Below are 22,682 nucleotides of genomic sequence, written 5' to 3' on the forward strand. Positions count from 1 at the left end.
TGTTAAAATGGATAAGAAGCAAAAAGGTGACACTGTGTGCTCATTTGCACATCATTTCCCAGAATCCCTGGCTGCAGTGGAAGCCAAGAGATAATAGGGACAGGCCGGGCTGCAGACTTGTCGGAGGTCTGGTACAAGGGTAACGGATGTGCTGGCAGAGAGACAGAACAATACAAACACCACTAAAAGCGAATGCAGTAAGAACTGTGAGCAGAGTGCTGTAACTTGAGAATTGTAACGTTAGATTAGAAGCGATAACAGATGGAACATTGTGGCATCAGCAGCAAAGTTAGGGGGAGAAAAAACAGAAAATCTGAGATCTCCCATGATTTATCCAACTTAACCCTTCACTGTGGTGCACATATCACATTTTAGGTTTCTTGCATTTTCTGTCATTCTTGCTGACGGCACAATATACCCTCTGGCACCAGAGGAGTTAAATGTGCAGTTTCTCCTCTATTCTTACATGCATGGGAAGGGGATCCCCCACAGCTGGAACGCCAGTTTTTCCAGCTCTGCCCCCCCCCCCTGTCCCTCATTCCTAAGATAATTCCAGCTCAAGGTAACGCTGGTACCATCCCCTTCATGGAAAACAAAATAGTTTTAATCTGTGTGATGCGGGCAAATAGGGATCCGCGACATCATCTGTTACAGCTTTCTATTGGCTCGCGTCACGCGAGTGATTTAGAGACACAGGGAAGTAACCGGCGGCACCTCTCCCGGGAAGTAAGTCAGGTACCAGGACCACATAAAAGCAAAAATAAATATTTTTTTACTAAGTACCACTGCAATGTACTCAGCGCTGTACAGAAGACATTTTTAGGCGGCCCCTGACCTGAAGAGTTTACAATAATCACTTTTTTTTTTGCTCGCAAGCAGAGGATACAGCAGGGGTGGGCAAAAGGTCAGGTTTTCAGGATATCCCTGCTTCAGTACAGGTGGCTCACAGGCGGTCTTCAACTGAGCCACCTGGGCTAAAGTAGGGATATCCTAAAACCTGACCTGTTGGTGGCCCTTGAGGACTGGAGTTGCCCACCACTGGGATACAGGAGGAGAAGAAGCAGACTATATACTATGCAAAGATACTGGTTACATTTAGCTATTAACCACATCAATGCCACATGGACAAATAACACTGTGATTTGCAATGCATCGCTGGCTCTGATGGCAGCAAAAAACGAAACACAACCCCTGGTTATCACACCTTTTGTATTCTCATTAAGCATGAATGGAATAGGAAGCCATATATTTTTGGTGATATCTATGTTTAACATTTTAGCCATGATTACATTTATAGATAGGGCTTTAACCCCAGTCTAAAAAGGCTTCAATAGAAAACCTGTATTTGTCTGTGGAATCCAGCAGGGAGCTGGCTAATTGCAGCTAGAGACAATTAACCGGTCTCCACCTGGCTCATCAGACAGGTAGAAAAGCCTCCTGCATGAACTGCAGGGGATCGAGCAGAGGACTGTGTTGCCAGAAAGACATCAGGGACCGGGCCGCTATTTCAGGGACCGGACCGCTATTCCGGACCCTGGAACCCGCCAGAGGGTGGCCCCTCAAATGGACACCAACCTAGACCCCGAGACTGACATAAAGGGACCCCTGCTTACAGGTACCTCTTTGGACTTTGGGGTCATAGGATGGAAAGATACCCATCCCCCCAGCCCTGCAGAGAGAGAGACTGGGAAAGGGAGTTAGCCCTCACACAGGGCTAGGAGGTTTATTCATTTTTGGGTTTCCTTAAACTGTATTGTTTAAAAGGGACGGGCTGAATAAAAGCCATGGTTTAATTTCCCCAAATCTGTCTCCCTGGTTGTACCTCTGCACACGCCTCTTCCAAAATCTCCATCGGTGATGCCAACACAGTGGTGGGCAACTCCAGTCCTCAAGGGCACCAACAGGTCTGGTTTGCAGGATATTCCTGCTTCAGCCACCTGTGCCGAAGCAGGGATTTCCTGAAAACCTGGCCTGTTGGTGGCTCTTGAGGACTGGAGTTGCCCACCACCGGTCTACAGATTAACAGAATAAAACCCCTAAAACATTACCAGGCCTGTTGTCATCCCTACTGGCTGCCTTCCTAACTCACTCCAGAATCAACACAGGCACCTTTTCTATATTGAAAGACCATTATATTTGGGGAGATGCCGTGCTAAATCATTACTTCAGACATGGTACTCAATTAGTCTCGTACAATGGTCATTGAAACACCCACTCATCTGAAGGTGTCCAAGACTTAAACACCTAGTTTTGCTTATCCAGGGCAAAAAATATATACTTTATTTCTATTGGAGCAGATAAGGCAGGAGCAGATAAGTTAACAAAAGCATAGACAAGAAGAAAAAAATTGAAAACATGCTTGCAAGAAGTTAGACAGATATAAAATGGGGGAGCTTGAATTAATAGCTACAAAGGAGCAGTATGATATAGGCATTACTGAAACATGGTGGGATGAAACTCATGACTGGGCAGTTAATTTAGAGGGTTATTCCCTTTTTCGGAAGGATCGAGCAAATAGAAGAGGAGGTGGAGTATGCTTATATGTTAAACTGGATCTAAAGCCTATTATAAGGGAAGATGTTTATGAAGGGAATTATACAAATGTAGAAACCTCGTGGATAGAAATTAGCAGTGGGAGGTACAAGTACAAAGAAAATGTTTGTAGGGATATGCTATAAAATCACCAATTATCTGTGAGATTGAGACAAAATACTTTTGCAAATGGAGAAGGCATTAAATCTTGGTCACATTTGCATAATGGATGATTTTAATTATCTAGACAGACTGGGGCAATGAGATTAGCATTACAATGAAAGGAAACAGGTTTTGGGGGTGCTTAAAGACAATTACATGACCTAAATTGAGGAACCAGAAGAGGGGCAATACTGGATTTGGCAGCACGGGGCTAATTTAAGGCGGGTTAAATAGAGCCGTGAGTGGCGGAAGTTTGGGGGGTAAGTGCTTGTCCTTGCCAGACGGGCGTCGCCCAGGGGTAGGGGCGAATGGGCGCAGTCAAGCGAACTTGACTCCCGGGAACACACTCGCGACAACGGACGGCTCTTTGGGGCTTTGCCGGGTACGGGGGCAGCAGGGCAAGGCCTGGCTGACCCCCTGCCCCTTAACACATAAGCGAGCACTCTGGTAGGGGACAAGCGCTTACTCTATTATGGTATAATAAACAAAGCCGCAGCCTTTTATACCTCCAAACCGAGTCTGTCGTTACTTGTCTGTTATATGTGGGTATCGGTGAGGGGGGTGGGGGGTGGGAGGGTCCCTCGCAGTCTCCCTGGTCATGAATTTGGTAATATCAACCCAATATTACAGTATGAGAACATTTGGGAAGCCATGATCATACCATGGTCTCATTTGAAATAAATGATCAAAAACCATTTTGCTTGGGTTCAACAAAGACTATACATTTTAGAAAGGCAGATTTTAATAAATTGAAGAATCTACAAGGAATAAATTGGGATGATTTTTTTTGCAGGGAAAAATGTGGAAGACAAATGGGAAATCTTTAAAACATTGTTAGAAAAGCACACTTATCAGTGTATGCCCTTAGGTAATAATATACAAGAAACAAGTCTAAACCAATGTGGCCAAATAAACAGGTAGGGGAGGAAATGGAAGAGAGGCAGGCTTTAGATTCTTAAAGTCAGAAGGGACGGAGGCATCGTATCAGAATTAAAGGAACAAAAATTGCAAAAGGGCAATCAAAAATTGAAAAGGATAAAAAAGGTTTGCAATAGAAAGTAAGATCAACCTTAAAAAGTTTTTTTAATTACGTTAACAAAAAAAAATGAGAAAAGAAAATATAGGACCCTTTCAGCGTGAGATGGGCAGGCAAATTATTGGAGCTAAAGAAAAAGCAGAGGTATTAAACAAATACTTTGCCTCTGTGTTTACCAGGGCAAGAATAGTTCCGCAGGCGGGAGCCACAACCTTTATATCAACGAACAATTGGTTAAGTGAGGAAGAAGTTCATAGGCGGCTTGATAAAATTAAAGTAAATAAGGCACCTGGCCCCGGTGGCATACATCCAAGAGTTCTTAAGGAGCCAAGTCCGGGAATAGCCAAACCATTACATTTAATATTCAAGGACTCCATTTCCAAGCTCAGAACCACAAGATTGGTGTAAAGCAGATGTGGTGCCTTTATTTAAAAAGGCAACTAGATCACAACCGGGAAATTACAGACCTGTAAGCCTGACATCAATAGTGGGGAAGCTACTTGAACGTTTAGTACAGGATAATATGTGAAATATCTAATGGAAAACAAAATTAGTAATAGTTGGATTTATGAAGGATACAGTATGTCATGCCAAACTAACCTTATTAGTTTCTTTGAGGAGGCAAGTAGGAATATAGACCAGGGTGATGCAGTTGATGTGGTCTACTTAGATTTTGCAAAGACTTTTTATAAGGTTCCTACATGAGGTTAGTGTACAAAATAAAGCAATTTGGACCTAGATTGAAAATTGGTCGAAGTAAGGACAGAGTAGTCGTAAATGGAACTTTTTCAAGTTGAGCTTAAGTCGTGAGTGGAGTACCTCAAGGATCGGTACGGGGACCCCTGCTTTTTAATTTGTTTATTAATGAGGTTGGCTTAGAGAGCAAAGTCTCCATCTATGCTGATGAAACTAAAAATTGTGTAAGGTAGTAGAATCAGAGCAGGATGTGATCTCAGACACGCTATTAGAGAGGGTCGGGGTACCTCAGAATTTCACAATACTGTATAAATTATAGGGTTCTTTAACCAAAAAAAGGTTGCAAACAACTGGTAAAGTATAGATAGAATAGAGAGATAGATAGATATTCTGGCTCTGCTGGTATTCCCACTCCCTTTTAGCATTCTATGACTATGATTTATTGCTGGCTTTGGGAAGCTGTCTGTATATGGCTTTGGTTTCCCAACATATCAGACCACAAATCCCTTGCCTCTGCAGGCTGTCACTCCTGTTATTTCCCATTCATTCACAGAAGGAGATTTTCCCTGCAAGAGGTTAATATCTAATATCTAGGCAGAATTGTGCAATAATGAGATATATATATATATATATATATATAAAAAAAATACATCCGTTAGTTTGATTTTAGCCTTGATTAAAAACATCTCACCAACATGTGCGATTTGCCAAGAAACGAGATGACCGAACTTATTATTATTATTTTTTTTTAACCTATATTGTGTTATTGTAAAGGGGTTTTTCTAATTCAAGATTGCAAGTCTTACTCTGAACAGCACCGCACAGAAACAAATACAGTACCAACTGCACTCCTCACAGGCACTCTGATGTAAGCGAGGAAAGACGTGCTAAATCATTTCTGCAAAGTAACAGAATGCCCTTCTCCAGGGAATGTCTCTATAGAGAGAGGAGAGGTGCAACTAGGGGAAATCGAACTATAAACACGGAGAACAGAACCCTATACAGGCATACCCCGGTTTAAGGACACTCACTTTAAGTACACTCGCGAGTAAGTACATATCGCTCAATAGGCAAATGGCAGCTCACGCATGCGCCTGTCAGAACGTCCTGAAAAGCAATACTGGCTGCCTACCTGTACCGAAGCTGTGCGCAAGCGGGGAGACTATAGAGCCTGTTACAAATGCGTTATTTACATCAGTTATGCACGTATATGATGATTGCAGTACAGTACATGCATCGATAAGTGGGAAAAAGGTAGTGCTTCACTTTAAGTACATTTTCACTTTACATACATGCTCCGGTCCCATTGTGTACGTTAATGCGGGGTATGTCTGTACTGTGCACTGGTAACATAGTGCATAATATAGGGTTCTGTTTATCTTTCTACTGTCCCCACAAATATTATTCCACTGGAATACCTGTCCGAAACAGAACCCTACCGGATCATTTCATTATCATGTACCTGATCCTAATTAAAACAAAAAAAAAAAAACGTGTAAAATAATGTGTAATTATGTGAATAGGAATAATTAAATACATTTTCACTGAACCATTATTTTTTTAAACACATTTAGATAGGAAGCAGGGGGTCCCCACAACTGAACAGTTTTAAATTTCAGCTCTGAGGACCCCCTGCGTCCCAGGATGACTCCCGGAGAAAGTGCCGTGGGTACCTCATGGAGGGTTTAAAAGCTCCACGTCACATGGGCCAATGGGAAGCTGCAACAGATTACATTGTGCCTTCCTATTGGCCCGCATGACGTGGGAGATTGAAAGACTCCATTTTCTTTCCCCGGACGTGACTGTACCGGCAGCACTTTCCCTGGTTAAGTATTTTGTAAAGCAGGGGGGAGTCACTGAGCTGAAATAAACATGGTTCAGCTCCGGTGAACTCCCTGCTTCCTATGTAAACAATTATCACAAACCCCACTCATTTGCATGTCATTACCCAGAATCCCAGGCTGCAGTAGAAGCATTGTATGCCAGGAGATAATGGGGAAAGGTAGGGTTGCAGACCGATCGGAGACATGCGAATGTGCTCACATGTGATATTTCTATTTGCTGTACACTGTACGGTGGAGGGTTTGTCAACTTTTTTTTAATGTCTGGTTATACACATGCACCAGCTTCACGTTGCGAAGCCAGCAACCAACTTTGCACCGAGGAGACCCAAAAAGGTTGAAACAGATGTCTGAGCAGGTTTACTGGCTCTGCACTTCTTTAACCCAGGCTGTGGTGAAAAGCTGTGTAATACGGCAGGCAAACGCTTATAGGGGGTACATGTGAAAATGGATAAGTAGTAGACAGTGACACTGTGTGCTCATTTGCATGTCATCACCCAGAATCCCTTGCTGCAGTGGAAGCCAAGTGATAATGGGGGAAAGACAGGGCTACAGACCTGCCTAAGGCCCCGGTCACGGCGCTGTAATGCGCGCCCGCGCTTTTGGCTGCGCGTTCCGGCGATTCCCCGGTCTGCAGCTCACTGCAGGAGCAGAGACCGGGGGGGGCGTGGCGGAGGAGTGACGGGGGCGCGTCCATGACGTCACCCGGCAGATTCGCCCTCATTAGCTGAACCGCCGGGGGGCGTGCCTAGCCGCTCGACGCGAGTTCCTGCTCTCTATTATATTGAGAGCAGGAGTAGCTCTCGCGCGAGCGCTGCGGCCCCCCCTCGCAGCGGGCCCGGCGCCATTGCGGGGAGGGCTCTCGTGAGCGCAGCGTCCGCCACAGCGGACGCTGTAGTAGGCAGCGGGGGCAAGGCCTAAGACATGCAAATGATATATTTACAACCCCCTCCCAAAACAGACTAGGCAGACATCCTGCTTTAAACATCAGTCACTGTCAGAGAGGCCAGTACTCCGACATATGCATCATGTCACAAATGTAAGAACAGGATTCCGAAGTCTCAAACATCTGACTCCTGTACAAATTCACATAGGGGCACCGTATTATCTACCCCCCAAAAAGCATTTGCAGCTCTGACATACCGGCCCAACACTGAGGTGTCAACCTTGTTTAATTAGGTGAGCAACATACAGTCTTGCACGTATAAAAACGGGCCAGGCCAGGGCGTTGCTGACATTTGTGGATAATTAAAAAGCATTTGTCCTGGGAAATAACGACAGGCATTAGGCAGCAGCAATTATTGCAGGGCTCCGGTGTTTTGCAAGGAACTCTCAGCTCTTCCAATGCAACATTTGAAAGTGAACAATAGCTCAGGTTCCGCATGGCATTCACAGACAGATAAACTCATGTGCACTCCTGCAGCTGGGAGTTACTACGGTGCATGCTTTTCGTACATATTTAGCATTTGTTCATGCAGTTGCTTTCCTATGAGAAGCGATATACCGTAGATATCTATAATATCTTCCTCTCTGCACACTGCTCTTTTTACTCGAGTGTCAGGTCACATACTATAGGCCACAAGTGGCCAACTCCAGTCTTCAAGGGCCAACGACAGGTAAGGTTTTAAGAATACTCCTGCTTCAGCACAGGTAGCTCAGTCAAAGACTGAGCCACCTGTGCTGAAGCAGGGATATCCTTTAACTTGCTCTGTTGGCGGCCCTTGAGGAATAGAGATTGCCACCCCTGCTGCAAGCTAGTTTAAAAAAAAATTTTTTTTTTAGCTTAGTTACCTGCAGGACCCCTTGGTTCCCAATTCTGCATCGTCTCCCATGTATACAAAATAACCACTGGGTCAGCGTCGCCCCCCCCCCCCTCCCAGCAAACAATACAAAGCTGCAACACGATTGGAAGACAACGTCACGACTTGTGACCCGCAGCCATGTCGGGCTTTTCTTTCGTGCGTCAGAACCAACAACAACAACAAAAAACCTGCAGATATCGGGGACATAGGGGGGGTCCTCAGAGGTGGGGGACAACAGATCTGTGCCGAGGGGTCCCCTAGTGTAGGCAAGCTGACAAACTAAAATAATGTTTGAGGGCATTTCTGCTTTCACATCACACGTAGCCATTCAATGATTCCATATTACAAGAGGGCATTCAAAGACAATGGAAACAAAGCACGTTTGGTACACCAGTTGTTGTCCTGTAGCCTAAACTATTACTCCGGCTGTTCCCTCTGCCTTACACTGATCAGCTTGTCCATGAGTGCACCTTACCACTATGCTACCGCTTCATTCTGGTCCGCAAATATTGCTCCATTCTGCATTGCAATGTCCTCATGTCTTCTGTGTGATCTTTTATATTTAATGCAACAAATAAAAATACCACGTTGTGAGTACATTCACGTCTCAGGCGGGTCTCAAGCCCTGCCTTTCCTTATCTCTTAGCATACAATGGATTCAACTGCAGCCAGGGATTCTGGGAAATGACATGCAAATGGTCACACATCACCTTTATAAGCATAGGACCTTTATAGGACATTTAAACGCGGCCGTTTCGGCACAACCAAATGGCCGCTGGTGCTTCGCTGCCACTCACCCCGCTGTGGTAAGTGCCTTACCCTAAAAACCCCTACAACCCATTAAATTAACCCCCTAACTGAACCACTAAAAGGCCTTAAATTAACCGACTACCACAAGTGCTAAAATGCCTTAAATTAAACAGAAATAACATTCACCTTAGAAGCGGCCGGGATTCCAGCGGCGGATCAGCTGCGGTGGCGGGGTGAGTCGCGGCAAAGTGCCGGCAGCCATTTGGTCGCGCAAAAAACAGCCACGACCAAATGTCCCATTCTGCCCTGTATGTCATAGGGCCCCGATATTGGCCCTATTACTTGGAGGGTACGTCTTGGGGCACGCAAATGGTGAAAACTAGCACTACAGATGGCAGATAAGGATGAGGGCACCGATATACAACTGTAATATACGTTCTCGGAAGTATCTTTTCTGGCAGACTACAGTATGTTGTAATATACTGCAACTTATAGTAAGCGCGACGCATTGGTTGCGATCGCTGGAAGTCATCTCTATTTGATTTTCCAGCGACTGTCGCCGGCACTATAAGCGTAGCCTTATATTGTGAAAAAATGGAGACTTAAGGCCGAGAACGCTATTCTTGTACTGTATATAGGAGAGGGGGGGGGGGGGGAACAGAAGACAATTGCATAGTATGTTCTGAACACTGTTGCCCACACACACACACACAAAAAAAAAAAGAGTTGGCACAAATATAATGTCTCAGGGGATTTTTCCCAAATCTATCACACCTCCCTTGAGGTATATACAGTATTTGATTCTCCTTACCTAATGAACAAAGTATTATATATATTGTTATATGCTTAAAAAAAAAAAAAAAAAAAAAAAAAAAAAAGCACCAACTGAGTATATAGCATATTCTTTATTAAATGGGCTCCATTGGTAAGAACATACTATCCCATTGTGACTGTGTGTATATAATTATATATACACATACACATTTTGAATTCCTGGGACTTGCAGGCTGCATTTGGACTGAATTCATATTCATACTGTATACTCCTCTAGGAAAATGTATTTATTGTATCACTATTATTTTGTCACTAATACTCAAGAGCATATGGGGAGTAGGATACTTATTTTAGGGCTGCGCACTTTCACGATTCTCACACTGACTCACTGTTGAAAGCACGCACCTTTTATACCTTTTGGTATGCCATCTTGTTTTTTGTATTGAGGGGTTCACAAAAACACTGTAGATTCAACTGAAAGAGCAGTCAACGAAACTACATTTTAACAAAAAAAAAAAAAAAAAGTGCAGATCCCCCTCCCACACCAAAAAAAATAACCTATCTTCACTGCTTTCCATGTGATGCCCGTTAGAGCAGATTACCACCATTATTTTTACCGAGTAGTTTTTATTTTATTTCAATTTTTATTTAAAAAAAAAAAAAGGGTGGGACAGAGTCTGCAGTAGTGTACACACATGGTAACTCCTGCTGTTTAGTCTCCACTCGGCAGCATAGAGCTGTTTTCCATGTACACGACAAAGGATCTTATTATTATTATAATAAAAAAATTGTCCTGTCTTAATCTTCTCAAAGAAATTCAATGTCTCCCCTCCGCACTCACAAAACAACTTGCAGACACAGGCATAGTATCACAATCTTTTAGTGGCTAATAGCAGACTTAAGTCTGCTATTAAAGCCACTAAAAGATTTTGATACTTGAGTGCGGAGGGGAGACATTGAATTTCTCTGATGTTACATGGAACAGAAGGTCATGTTTTTTTTCTCCTCTGTACACCACTTGATTGGTTCAGAGAAAGGATACCCGAAAATGGATCTGGCGAGTGCAGATTGTGCCCGAAATACGTGGGATTGTGATCTTAATCTTCTCAGGGAAGGTTTTCGGAGGCTCACTAATGGCACCAAAGGGCCTTCTTTGTTGTCGAAAGTGGCCGTTCAGGACGAAAATGCTGCTCAAAGTCAAGGGGGATTTACAAATGAAAAACACCCCTCAAACGGCCACTTTGAACTATAAAGAATGACTCTGTAAAATCGAGATAGTTCCACAGCCAGACCTACATTTACGTTATTGGACTAAATTCTATGAATAAAAAAAAAACACATTTAAAAAAAAAAAAAAAAAAAAAAAGAGAAGAAGACGTACTGTACAGTACTATAAAGAAAATCTTGAAAAGAAACACACAGGAGGAAATGTTCCCTTAAAAAACACATTGTCGTTTAATTAGCTACTGCAGCGTTTCTACGTATTTCACACATATACATGAAGAAAAATAGAACTGCAGACAGGGACCACTTTGCCCACCTCCTCTGCCAACTGTCTCCTATCGGTTATGTGACCACAAAGCCAACGAGAGCCTCCAGCTCCTCTCTTACACAAGGATAGTAATGTGTGGGTACTGTATCTTTTATTTATTTCCCGGTATAAACTAGAAAACCAGTATTTCACATGTGTACCGGAAGAAGAAACCCATCATTTTGCGGAAAGGGACAATTACCTGCGGCCATGTCGCTGCAGACTTTTCAGCCACTAAGGGACAGTTGTCACAGCCGGTTCTCCCCTGAAAATGGGGTTTATGGGTTAGGGTTTCTAGGTTAAGGAATTACGGTGATGGGTTTCAGTTAGGGAGTTAGGGTAATGGGTTTCAGTTAGGGAGTTAGGGTAATGGGTTTCAGTTAGGGAGTTAGGGTAATGGGTTTTTAGGTTAGGGAGTTAGGGTAATGGGTTTCAGTTAGAGTGATGGGTTTTTAGGTTAGGGAGTTAGGGTGATGGGTTTTTAGGTTAGGGAGTTAGGGTGATGGGTTTTTAGGTTAGGGAGTTAGGGTGATGGGGTTTTAGGTTAGGGAGTTAGGGTAATGGGTTTTTAGGTTAGGGTAATGGGTTTTTAGGTTAGGGTAATGGGTTTTTAGGTTAGGGTAATGGGTTTTTAGGTTAGGGTAATGGGTTTTTAGGTTAGGGTAATGGGTTTTTAGGTTAGGGTAATGGGTTTTTAGGTTAGGGTAATGGGTTTTTAGGTTAGGGTAATGGGTTTTTAGGTTAGGGTAATGGGTTTTTAGGTTAGGGTAATGGGTTTTTAGGTTAGGGTAATGGGTTTTTAGGTTAGGTGGTTGGTGGCTTGATCACCTACACCAGCCAAATGTCCTGGTGGGGAATTGGTCGCAGCTAATTGTCCTAGACTCTGTTAAGCCAGTAGAGTATCATTACACTATTTCCTAAAAGAAATGAATAGCAACATTTACAAGGCCAGAGTATCTCGGTTTCATGTGACTTCAGCCACAGGGGTAGTGTGGGTGACATACATTGTCGCGATTGTGCACTTTAGTACACACAAATGGCTCCTGAACCTGTACCATGCCCGAATAACGTACCCCGCATGACACGGGCACTTGCGTGTTTCCCGGGGGAAGATCAGGAATGACCGCTCCGGCTGAAGCCGGGACTCCAGGAGCAGTCACATGACCCGGGACTGGCAAACCCCGGGGCACTGTAAGGGTTAACCTTCGCATGCGGTTATAAAATGCACAAACTGGGACATTGCTCAGATCTCATGCAGGTTGAATACTAAATTCTCTCCTCATTAGGCAGCACTTAGTATTTCGATGCACTGCAATGAAACATGGAGATTAAAGCCCTGACATTAGTGCTGGAATTGCACTCGTCCCATTTTTCGGTGGAACAGATTTGGAGGAGATCACACCGCGTACATTCGGGTAACTGCATGCAGAAAAAAAAAGGGTTCGTTCACTTTACTGAATCAAGCCCTATGAAATATGTGAAATTGGCGGAGTGCTTTCATATTACTGCAATTACACGTTATTAAAGGCAATTTTTATTCTCCCTGTGCCTCGGGTACAAGAATTATATTAATAGTGCCTTTTTTTTTTTTTTTAGCACTCTAGTATTCCAAAGGGACCAGGTCTGGGGAGGGGGGAGTAGGAGCCAAATGTAATCATAATGTAATTTTGGATGCATTTAAAGACACACACACATATATTATACTCCAAGAATGTGCAAGCATTTGATATATACATACAGTAGTAGGCTAAAATGTATTTAAAGAAACAGTACAAGCTATGCGTGTTTAGTTTTAAAAAAAAATAGGATTTACGCAGGGGGTCTACGAGTTGAACCCCATTCATTACAGCTCCAGGGACCCCCTGCTTTCATATATACTTCCCTCCATAGGGGGTGCAGATAGCAGCTCCGGCTGGGTTAGCTGGGGTTCTCGTAATGGCGGCCAAACTCCCACGTCACACGGGCCAGTAGAAAGCCATGACACCATCCCATGCTGCTTCCTATTGGCTCGTGCGACCGGAAGATTTAAACTTTGCCTCCTGCAGGAGGTAAGAATCTCGGGAAGCAGGGGGTCCCCAGGGAGCTGAAATGAACGAGGTTCAGCTCTGGAGACGCCCTGCTTCAATCCCATATAAAAATGTAAAAAAAAAATGCAAAAACGCATAGTTTGGACTGTTGTTTTAATAATAAATAATAATAATAATAATGATGGAAAACATGCACACAGCTTCCGGTGAAAGTACAATGAAATAAGCAGGAGCTGACCAAGTCCAAGAGGCCACTCTCCGTGGCTCTCTGGGGGGGGGGGGGGTGAATTTGGGCCACTGGCCTCCAGTTATAGAGCCCTGCTCCAGGGTACAGAGCAGTAGGCACAGCCTGCCCAGGTGCAGGACCCGGCCCCAAACAACTCACACTTTCATTTGCAACCCGGAGAAACTGAGAAAAAAGTAATTTGGTCAACGTAAAAAAAAGGGTGCAAACGGGTCTCGCTCAATGCAAAAAAGGTAGGAACATTGCAACTTCTTTTAAAAAGAGGCAACTCAAGCAGCTTAAAAAAGATATATACATTTTTTAATTCAATATATACAGCCCTTGATTACCTTTATTAAAAAAAGAATGACCTAAGCTGCCAAAATCGATTGGTTCTCCTGTGATCGATCAGTAAAATCCCAGGGTTCACTTAATGGCTGCCTTTCAGTTTCAAATAAAATCCTTGAGTCAGTGTAATTCTGCAGCTACAATGTATCTTTATATTACAAAAGGTAACATTACCTATTGTTACAGTTTGCTGCTTAAACTGCTGGGAATATTGTCAACAAATGATCTCAATCAGGAAAGTATTACAAAGAGTTCGTACTGCTGGGGATATGTGCTAAAACCTGCAATAGCAGGGGGTGTGCTCCCCACAGGGGTGCGGCGGTTGCAGAGGCCCCGCTCTCTTCCCCAAGGCATTTAAATTAAATGCCGGGGTGGGGGATCGTCTGAGGCCTCTGCAACCTCAACTTACCTCGACTCTGCCGGCTTCAGGACTCGTCCCCATGCAACGCGACGTGAAATTACGCTGCATCAAGGTAAGGGGGGGGGGGGGCGCGAGCAACCAGAGGAGGCAAGGCAGGGGGGTGCAGCAGCAAATGTTTGTGCTCCCCTGTGCTATAGGATGCTCAGTATATTAAAAAAAAAAAAAAACAACAAAAACGAAAAAAAAAAAAAACACACAACTCGTTTTTTTTTTTGCATTTTAGTCAACCAGTTGAATTTTATGGGGACTTCAGTACCCCTTGAACCACGGGTGGACAACTCCAGTCCTCGAGGGCCACCAAAAGGTCAGGTTTTCCGGATATCCCTGCTTCAGCACAGGTGGCTCAATCGAAGAGCTGTTGGTAGCCATGGAGGACTGGAGTTGCCCACCTGTGGTTTAAGGGGTACCGAGGTCCCGAAGAAAGTCAACTGGTCGACATTGTGAGATTGTAAATACCTTTAAGTAAATATAATGACATACAACACGTGGCACTTATTGCAGTGGATGCCAACAAATGTTTGCTACACTTTTATTTCTTGTTCACTTTTGCAGCCAGAAGTCCCTGCACGAGGCACAGGGGAGGTAAAGTGGACCGGGATCACAAGGACAATTCAACTGCTCTAAATTCAGAGTTCTCGTTCAGCGTGTGATCAAGGTAGAAAGATCCAGAGGGAAGGTACAAAACAGGTAGAAGAGAAAGGGAGAGCTGAGCCACGTGAGAGCTGATACACCTTTAACAAAGTCACGAATCTTTGCTATTAATGCAGCCCGAGCAAACTGAGAACAGGAAGTGAAAACAAGGCATCCAGCTGTGGCCTCACTGAGCAGCTCTAAATGAACACACACAGAAGGCTGCATTTCCGCTTCTGCCCAGTCTCATGGCCTCACTTCCTTCTGCAGAGCAGACGCCTCAGCGAAACTGAGGCAGCTTCTCAAAGCTGCACGCGGCGGCGTTTCCTTAACCCAGGGGTTCTCAACTCCAGTCCAAAAAAGACACCACCCTCCCCCGCAACAGGTCAGGTTTATAAGGATATCCCTGCTTCTGCACAGGTGGCTCACTTGTGCTGAAGCAGGGATATCCTGAAAACTTGACCTGTTGGGAGGGGGACTGGGACTGAGAACCCCTGCCTTAACCTGTTCATGGCCTGAGGAATGACTTGCAGGCATCCGGCTCTGAAGGGGTTCACTTCCCAAGGGACACGTATGTCCCGTGCAGAGCTCAGAAGAATGCACATGTGAAGTCGTTTGAACCAAACGTGTTGGGTGGTGTGTGCCTCGCAGTGTGCAACGACAATCTGAACAAGAGCGGCATTGTGAGAGAGTAGAGGATTGTCACAACCTTGCAAAGAAAAATCACACACACACACACACAACATACTTAGATTGTAAGCTCTCCGGGGCAGAGCTTTCCTATTGTCTGACTTTGTTGCACACATTGTATTATAATTCCCTGTAGTGTTTTGTCTCTTTTGTAAAGCACAGAGCACACTGTGGGCGCTATATATGTAAAGATATAGATATAAATAAAATGACGATATAGTAGCAAAGCAGATACTCACAGAACTTGCAACTTTACTTTGAAGATTTATTCAATTAACACACCACACACACACACCTCTAAAAGCTAGATACAACATGTACACACAAGCACGTACACACACACACACACACACGAGATCTCGTGTTGAATGCTCCTGCACTGTACCTCATTCTGTTCTGAGCCTGACAGCTTCTCCTTAACAATAACCGCGTCTTCTACTCATATTTATGTCCAGAAGAACAGACCATCTCCTGCTCCCCACAGCTCCGTCTTTACGCCAGCAAATCGACCGCAGAAAATTTAAAAAAAAAAAACCCGCGCACAAGGTATCACCGCCCGACAAGAAGAGAATAAGTGGCAATCAGGAAACCGGTCAGTCAGAAGTGCCGCCAAAATGTGAGCCCTTTCCAAAGAAAGGCCCTCCCTAGGAGGACCTGCCAATCACCGCTGGGTCACGAGGCTGTTTGTACAGACTGAATCGAGTTCCTTATTGACACAGCTTATGTCTGCAGCGTGCTCCCCTCAGCAAGCACAGATCGGGTTACACAAGCGCTTCTCTCTCTGCGTTCACAATCACCAACAGAAAATGCAGTCCTACCCGGGATACATTTTCCAGCGTTCACGGCGTAAAAAAAAAAAAAAAAAAAATCTGTACACACGTGACCGGTGTTTACCAAAACGTAAACAAGAACGCCGACTCTGCACTGAGAGCGGGAGTGAAGAATCAAGAATACTTCTACACTTAGATTGTAAGCTCTTCGGGGCAGGTTCTCCTTTTTCCTAATGTCTGCTTTTCTGTATGAAACGCTTATTCCTATTATGTCACGTTTGTTACTGCTGTAAAGCGCTACATACATGGCGCTATACAAATAGAGATACGTTACAATATATACAATTTTTGGGATCTATTACCATTTTTTGCATTTTCCCTTTTATTAAAAAAAAAAGTTATCTTCTAGACATTTTCAACGCTGTTATTTGTTAAATCTGATGCTCCGTCCAGGACATAGAAGCATTTGAAAAATGTAGTGTCCGGGTGTTTAAAATGGAGCTGTCGATATAGCCCAGTGCAGTTCAAACGTTAGCATGGTAACCTCAGAAGCTGGAGATAAAATGAACCATCATTTTTAACAATGAATTTAAAAAAAACAAAAAAAAAAAAAACTTTTTTTTAAGTGCAGGAAATGCACAGATGACAAGACGCCAACATTAGGAGTTAAACGTATAAAAAGGTCCCCGAGAGGGATTGCCGCTTTAAGATATATGCTTTGTGGAAATGCATTGCCACATTGTATAAAGACAGCATACAGATATACATATTACCATGCTGTATCTAGGACTATCCTAATTTAGAGATAGATGGGGATACATTACATCAAACACATTATTACATTTCCATTCTGCTGTCTCCACGTCAAGAATTGTTTGGTGCATCTGACACATTTCTAAAAAGGAACAAACCAAGCAATATCCCATGTGTGTTTTTTTAATAAATTAGTTCTGTACTATTAAATAATACTTACTGCATATTAGTGTTATTTTTTAAATTCAACTCAATGCCATTTTGAATGAGTTTTAAAGCAGCAATACATTTCCCTCCCGCCCCCCCCCCCCTTATTATTTGCATATTTAAAGCAGTAAAGCATGTGGCAACGTATAATTCTGTATAGTTTGCAGCTCAGACTGCTGGGAACATTGGCAACAAATTATCAGAGATGCAGAGATCTTGCACTGCTGGAGTTGGTGGGCTAAAACCTGCTATAGAAAATCAAAAGAGGCTTTAAAAACGAATAAAATAAATTGCATTAAGAGTTAAATAATAACTTTAAAAAATGGGGGGCTTGGGGGGGGGGGGGAAGTATTATCTAATACTACAGAACACGTTAAAAAAAACATTTAATGTCACATGTTTCGCTGCTTTAATATAGAGCATCCTCTGATTTTAATGTAACCATGAATTTTTATAACTCTGTGCCCAGGATATACTTGAAAACGAGAGGTAACTCTCAATGTATTACTTCCTGGCAACACATTTTTTATAAATAAATAAACAAACATTTCTACAGCAGGTTTTAGCCCGCTTCCCAAGCAGTGCAGAATATTTGGAACACTTTCCGGATTGTGATAATTTGTTGCCAATATTCACAACAGTTTCAGCTGCAAACTGTAACAGATAATTCTACTTTAGGAATATCAGGATACATTGCACCTGCTGAGTGACACTGACTGAAGGATTGATTGAAACTGAATGGCAGCCATTTAGTGAACCAAGATCATTGCTGATCGACATACAGGACCCCTATAAGCTCATATTGAACCCCCAAACGTCGCTCGATTTTGTTCTGATGCAATAGAAAATGTATCTTTATATACTACTATAGCAGGTGCTGCAGAACTTTTGATAGATAGATCTCCTTCAAGCAGTAGATTCACAAGGGTTGAAGATTAGGATGACACACACACACACACACACACACACACACACACACACGTGTGAAAAAGAAAGTACACCCTCTTTGAATTCTATGGTTTTACATATCAGGACATAATAACAATCATCTGTTCCTTAGCAGGTCTTAAAATTAGATAAATACAACCTCAGATGAACAACAACACATGACATAATACACTGTGTCATGATTTATTTAACAAAAATAAAGCCAAAATGGAGAAGCCATGTGTGAAAAACTAAGTATACCTTATGATTCAATAGCTTGTAGAACCACCTTTAGCAGGAATAACTTGAAGTAATCATTATGTATGACTATCAGTCTCTCACATCGTTGTGGAGGAATTTTGGCCCATTCTTCTTTACAACGTTGCTTCAGTTCATTGAGGTTTGTGGGCATTTGTTTATGCACAACTCTCTTAAGGTCCAGCCACCGCATTTCAATCGGGTTGAGGTCTGGACTTTGACTGTGCCATTGCAACACCTTGATTCTTTTCTTTTTCAGCCATTCTGTAGTAGATTTGCTGGTGTGCTTGGGATCATTGTCCTGTTGCATGACCCAATTTCGGCCAAGCTTTAGCTAAATCGGACAGATGGCCTCACATTTGACTCTAGAATACTTCGGTATACAGAGGAGTTCATGATCGACTCAATGACTGCAAGGTTTCCAGGTCCTGTGGCTGCAAAACAAGCCCAAATCATCACCCCTCCACCACCATGCTTGATAGTTGGAATGAGGTGTTTGTGCCGATATGCTGTGTTTGGTTTTCGCCAAACGTGGCGCTGTGCATTATGGCCAAACATCTCCACTTTGGTCTTGTCTGTCCATAGGACATTATTCCAGAAGTCTTGTGGTTTGTTTAGATGCAACTTTGCAAACCTAAGCCGTGCTGCCATGTTCTTTTTAGAGAGAAGAGGCTTTCTCCTGGCAACCCTTCCAAACGAACCATACTTGTTCAGTCTTTTCTAATTGTACTGTCATGAACTTTAACATGCTAACTGAGGCCTCTAGAGATGTAACTCTAGGGTTTTTTTTTTTTAAATGTCTCCGAGTATTGCACGGTCTGACGTTGGGGAGAATTTGCTGGGATGTCCACTCCTGGGAAGATTGGCAACTGTCTTGAATGTTTTCCACTTTTGAATAATCTTTCTCACTGTAGAATGATGGACTTTAAATTGTTTCGAAATGGCCTTAAAACCCTTCCCAGATTGATGGGCAGCAACAATTGCTTCTCCAAGATCATTGCTGATGTCTTTCCTCCTTGGCATTATGTTAACACACACCTGAATGCTCCAGACCAGCAAACTGCTAAAACGTCGGCTTTTATAGAGGTGGTCACACTTGCTGATGATCAATTAATCAAGGGCATTTGATTAGCAGAACCTGTCTGCTACTTAGCATCTTAATTCCTATGGAAGCAGAAAATGTGTACTTAGTTTTTCACACATGGCTTCTCCATTTTGGCTTTATTTTTGTTAAATAATTCATGACAAGGTGTAATATGTCGTGTGTTGTTGTTGATCTGAGGTTGTATTTACCTAATTTTTATACCAGCTAAGGAATAGATGATTGTTATTATGTCCCGATATGTAAATCATAAAATTCAAAGAGGGTGTACTTTCTTTTTCACACAACTGATACCTTGAGAAAGCGCTCTGTGAAGCATGAAACGTTGGTAGGGCTCTCCATTGCCCTGTTTTCCATGACCAATAAATAATCTTTATATGGGATACGCACCCTCCTTTCTACTTTTTTGATAACTACAGTTGTGCTCTTCCAGTTTTTCTCCTTCTCACACAACTGAGACAGTATGATGCAATATTGTTCCAGGTTGCTATACATTTCCTTGTAAATATACATACACCTCACATAAAACTAGAAATCGTATAGCAGTGTTCAGAATATTGCCTAAATGCATGTGGCATTCTTCGGCTTCGAGGGTAATTTTCCTTCCTAAAACAAATACACAAACAATGTTCCTTTGTTGCATACATTACATCATTGAACAAATTACGTACTTGACAACAAACAGAGAAGTACTTTGTTATGGAAGAGCCGCGCAAGTATCGGCTTTGATAGAAGAGTAGCATTGCCATGGAAACCTTGTCAAGTATTGAAAATGCAAGTTCTGAAATGGAGACCCGGGTAACCCGTTCAGCACAGGACGAGCACGGAAACACTACAGTGCAATGCTTTGCAGGTTCGGCCGGCTCAGAAGGAGTTAACTCAAACGTGTGTACACAGAGATCAAAGCTCCCGGCTTTCCACATTGGATTTCTTTTCACTAAATGCTTACAATGCAGTCTCTTAAAGCAGCCATGCTTCCTGCTTGCTTTTTCTCTTAAAATAGAATCCCTGCTGGGGGGGGGGGGGGTGGTCTTCCGGAGCTGAAAATAGTGCGGTGCAGCCGAGCAATCCCCCAGTTCGAATACTGCGAACCCCCAGTTAGAGTCCTTTCCCCCTTTGGGTATTAAAAATGGCCACCAAACTCGTTGGCCAACAAGAAGCCACAATGGAGGATGTTGCGGCTTCCCATTGGCAGACCGCGGCCGCCATGTTTAAATAACCGGGCAGTTTACAGTTTAACACTGGAAGTATCTCTTTGCTGTGACTGGTCGTCTGTCCTGTTTATTTTGCTCTGACTGTGTCTGTCTAGTAGCCTTGAGGCCACCGCCCCACCCTTGGCGAACGGGCAGTGTGACTGGCGAGGCTACACTCACTCCCCCAACCTCCTCCCCCTTCTCTCTTACCGGCGGGTGGTGACGCAGTGTTGAGGGGGAGGGCGTCGGGGGGGGGGAGGGGGGAGGCTGTATAGGACCTTAGCTGGGTTGGGAAAGCATTTCGTGCCCTGCCAGAGGTTCCCGCCCTTCCCCTGTTTATATGATGTTATTATGTTTGATGCTCGTCCTTGTTGCATTCATATAAAAAAAAGAGAAGGACAGGAAGAAACGACTGTGTGTTTATCATTTTGAGGTGGGCATTTGAGGCGTGTTGTTGCCTCTGTCGTGGTTGGTATATGGGGGGGGGCCAGTGTGCTTTAACCTTGCCAGACGGGGCTCTACGGTTCGGAAAGGGTGGGCAGGGCTCATTGTGCTGTGGGTTCCTAGGTGCCCATTTCCGGTAAACGCCCCGTGCGGCGCCCAGCGTGGGGGAGGAGGGTGGGGGTGTTGTGGGCCTTGGTTTGAGTACCATTGGCCTTTACCCCGGTGGTAGAGCGCTCTCGCAGGGTTGGGCACTTATCAGGTGATGTATTTTATTCATATATAGTCACAGGGGGAAGGGGGGGGAGGGGGGGGGGAGAAGGGGAGCTCCATTGCGGGCTCCAAGGTCATGTTTATTTTGCTGTCACTGGCTGTCTGTCCTGTTTGTTTTTCCTGTTTCTGTATGTTATATTTTTGTGCGTGGCAGTTTATTCCATATGTGTGTGTGTGTGGGTGTGTGTGGGGGGGGGGGTATGGGTGTGTGTGGCAGTCTGTCCCGGGTATGTGTGTGTGTAGGTCTGTCTCGTGTGAATGTGTGTGACTGTTTGCACTATTGTAGGGGGGCCTGGGACACAAAAGTATTATGAATAAAGGGGGGCCCCCCCTCGAGAGGGAAAAAAAATAAAAGTTGAGGTGCTGCATAATGGCCCAGTAACAGTTAAAATAAAAATATCTATGCATCACTTGCATACCACACATTCTCTTTGAAATCTATAAGAAAATTATTTGACAAAGCGAACGCATGCGCGGAATGCGTCAGAAGTTCCTCTCAAGATTCCTTTCTGCTAGCATGTTGCAAGTGGATTCAATAAAGTAAAAAATGTTACCGACCCAGCCTCCGTTTTTCGGAACGCAGTGTGCCGCCTTCACATTCCCTTCTGGGAGATCATTTTCGAAATCTATATGAAGAATGCCGTCAGTGTGATTATTTATGTCTATGACATAAAGCTGCCATGAACATTGATAACAAAAACAGCTCAAGGAGGCAATAAAAATACCGCCTGGACCAGGAGTACACTTTCCTGCAGGGCTTTTCAACTCGGTCTCAGAGGGCGCCAGATCATATCACGTGTAGAAGGGCCACAAGCTTATTGCAATGTCATTTTAGGTGCATTTAAAGACTTCAAAAATGATTATATTTCAACATTTTGCCAGCACTGATAATATCTGTGCCATAAATATTTGCCTGACCTTAACCTACAAGTGAGTGTCAGTGGGAAAAACTGCTCTTGGCTGCCAAAGCAAGTACAGTAGCATGAAATTAGCAGGAGCAGAGTCCAAGAGCCATATTTGGCTTGCGTGGCAACCAGTTGAAGAGCCCTGCTTTACCATACAATGAGACTGAGCATCTCCTTTTTGATGGCTACTCTTTGTAAATAAAATCATAAGCTCCTGTCTGTTACGCTTCAAATCATTACCGGGGTTTACCATTGGGTTCCATCTTTGTAAAAGAAAAAAGAAAAACAACTTAATCAACATACAGTACACATTCAAACCTGCACATTCACATACATTGTATGAGCTCAAACAAACTACAACAATGGATTGGCTCTACAGGGGCAAGAGTT

The 22,682-nt window shown here is 43.6% G+C and overlaps 1 protein-coding gene across 10 annotated transcripts in view; it reads right to left on the bottom strand.

The window, feature by feature from the left end:
• MBNL3 (muscleblind like splicing regulator 3) overlaps window positions 1-22,682 on the bottom strand; it is a 120,897-nt gene that overhangs the window by 88,423 nt on the left and 9,792 nt on the right. The window contains exon 1 of one of the 10 annotated variants that reach the window (XM_075573170.1): window positions 15,849-16,282. The exons of 8 other annotated variants lie outside the window; for them this stretch is intronic. The gene's annotated coding sequence lies outside the window, so the exon portion shown is untranslated. Of the gene's footprint in view, window positions 1-15,848; window positions 16,283-22,682 lie in introns of those variants that run through there. One more of the 10 variants, XM_075573162.1, reaches the window with a different exon arrangement.

This window comes from Ascaphus truei, chromosome 16 (assembly GCF_040206685.1).
Source record: "Ascaphus truei isolate aAscTru1 chromosome 16, aAscTru1.hap1, whole genome shotgun sequence".
NCBI lineage: Eukaryota > Metazoa > Chordata > Amphibia > Anura > Ascaphidae > Ascaphus > Ascaphus truei.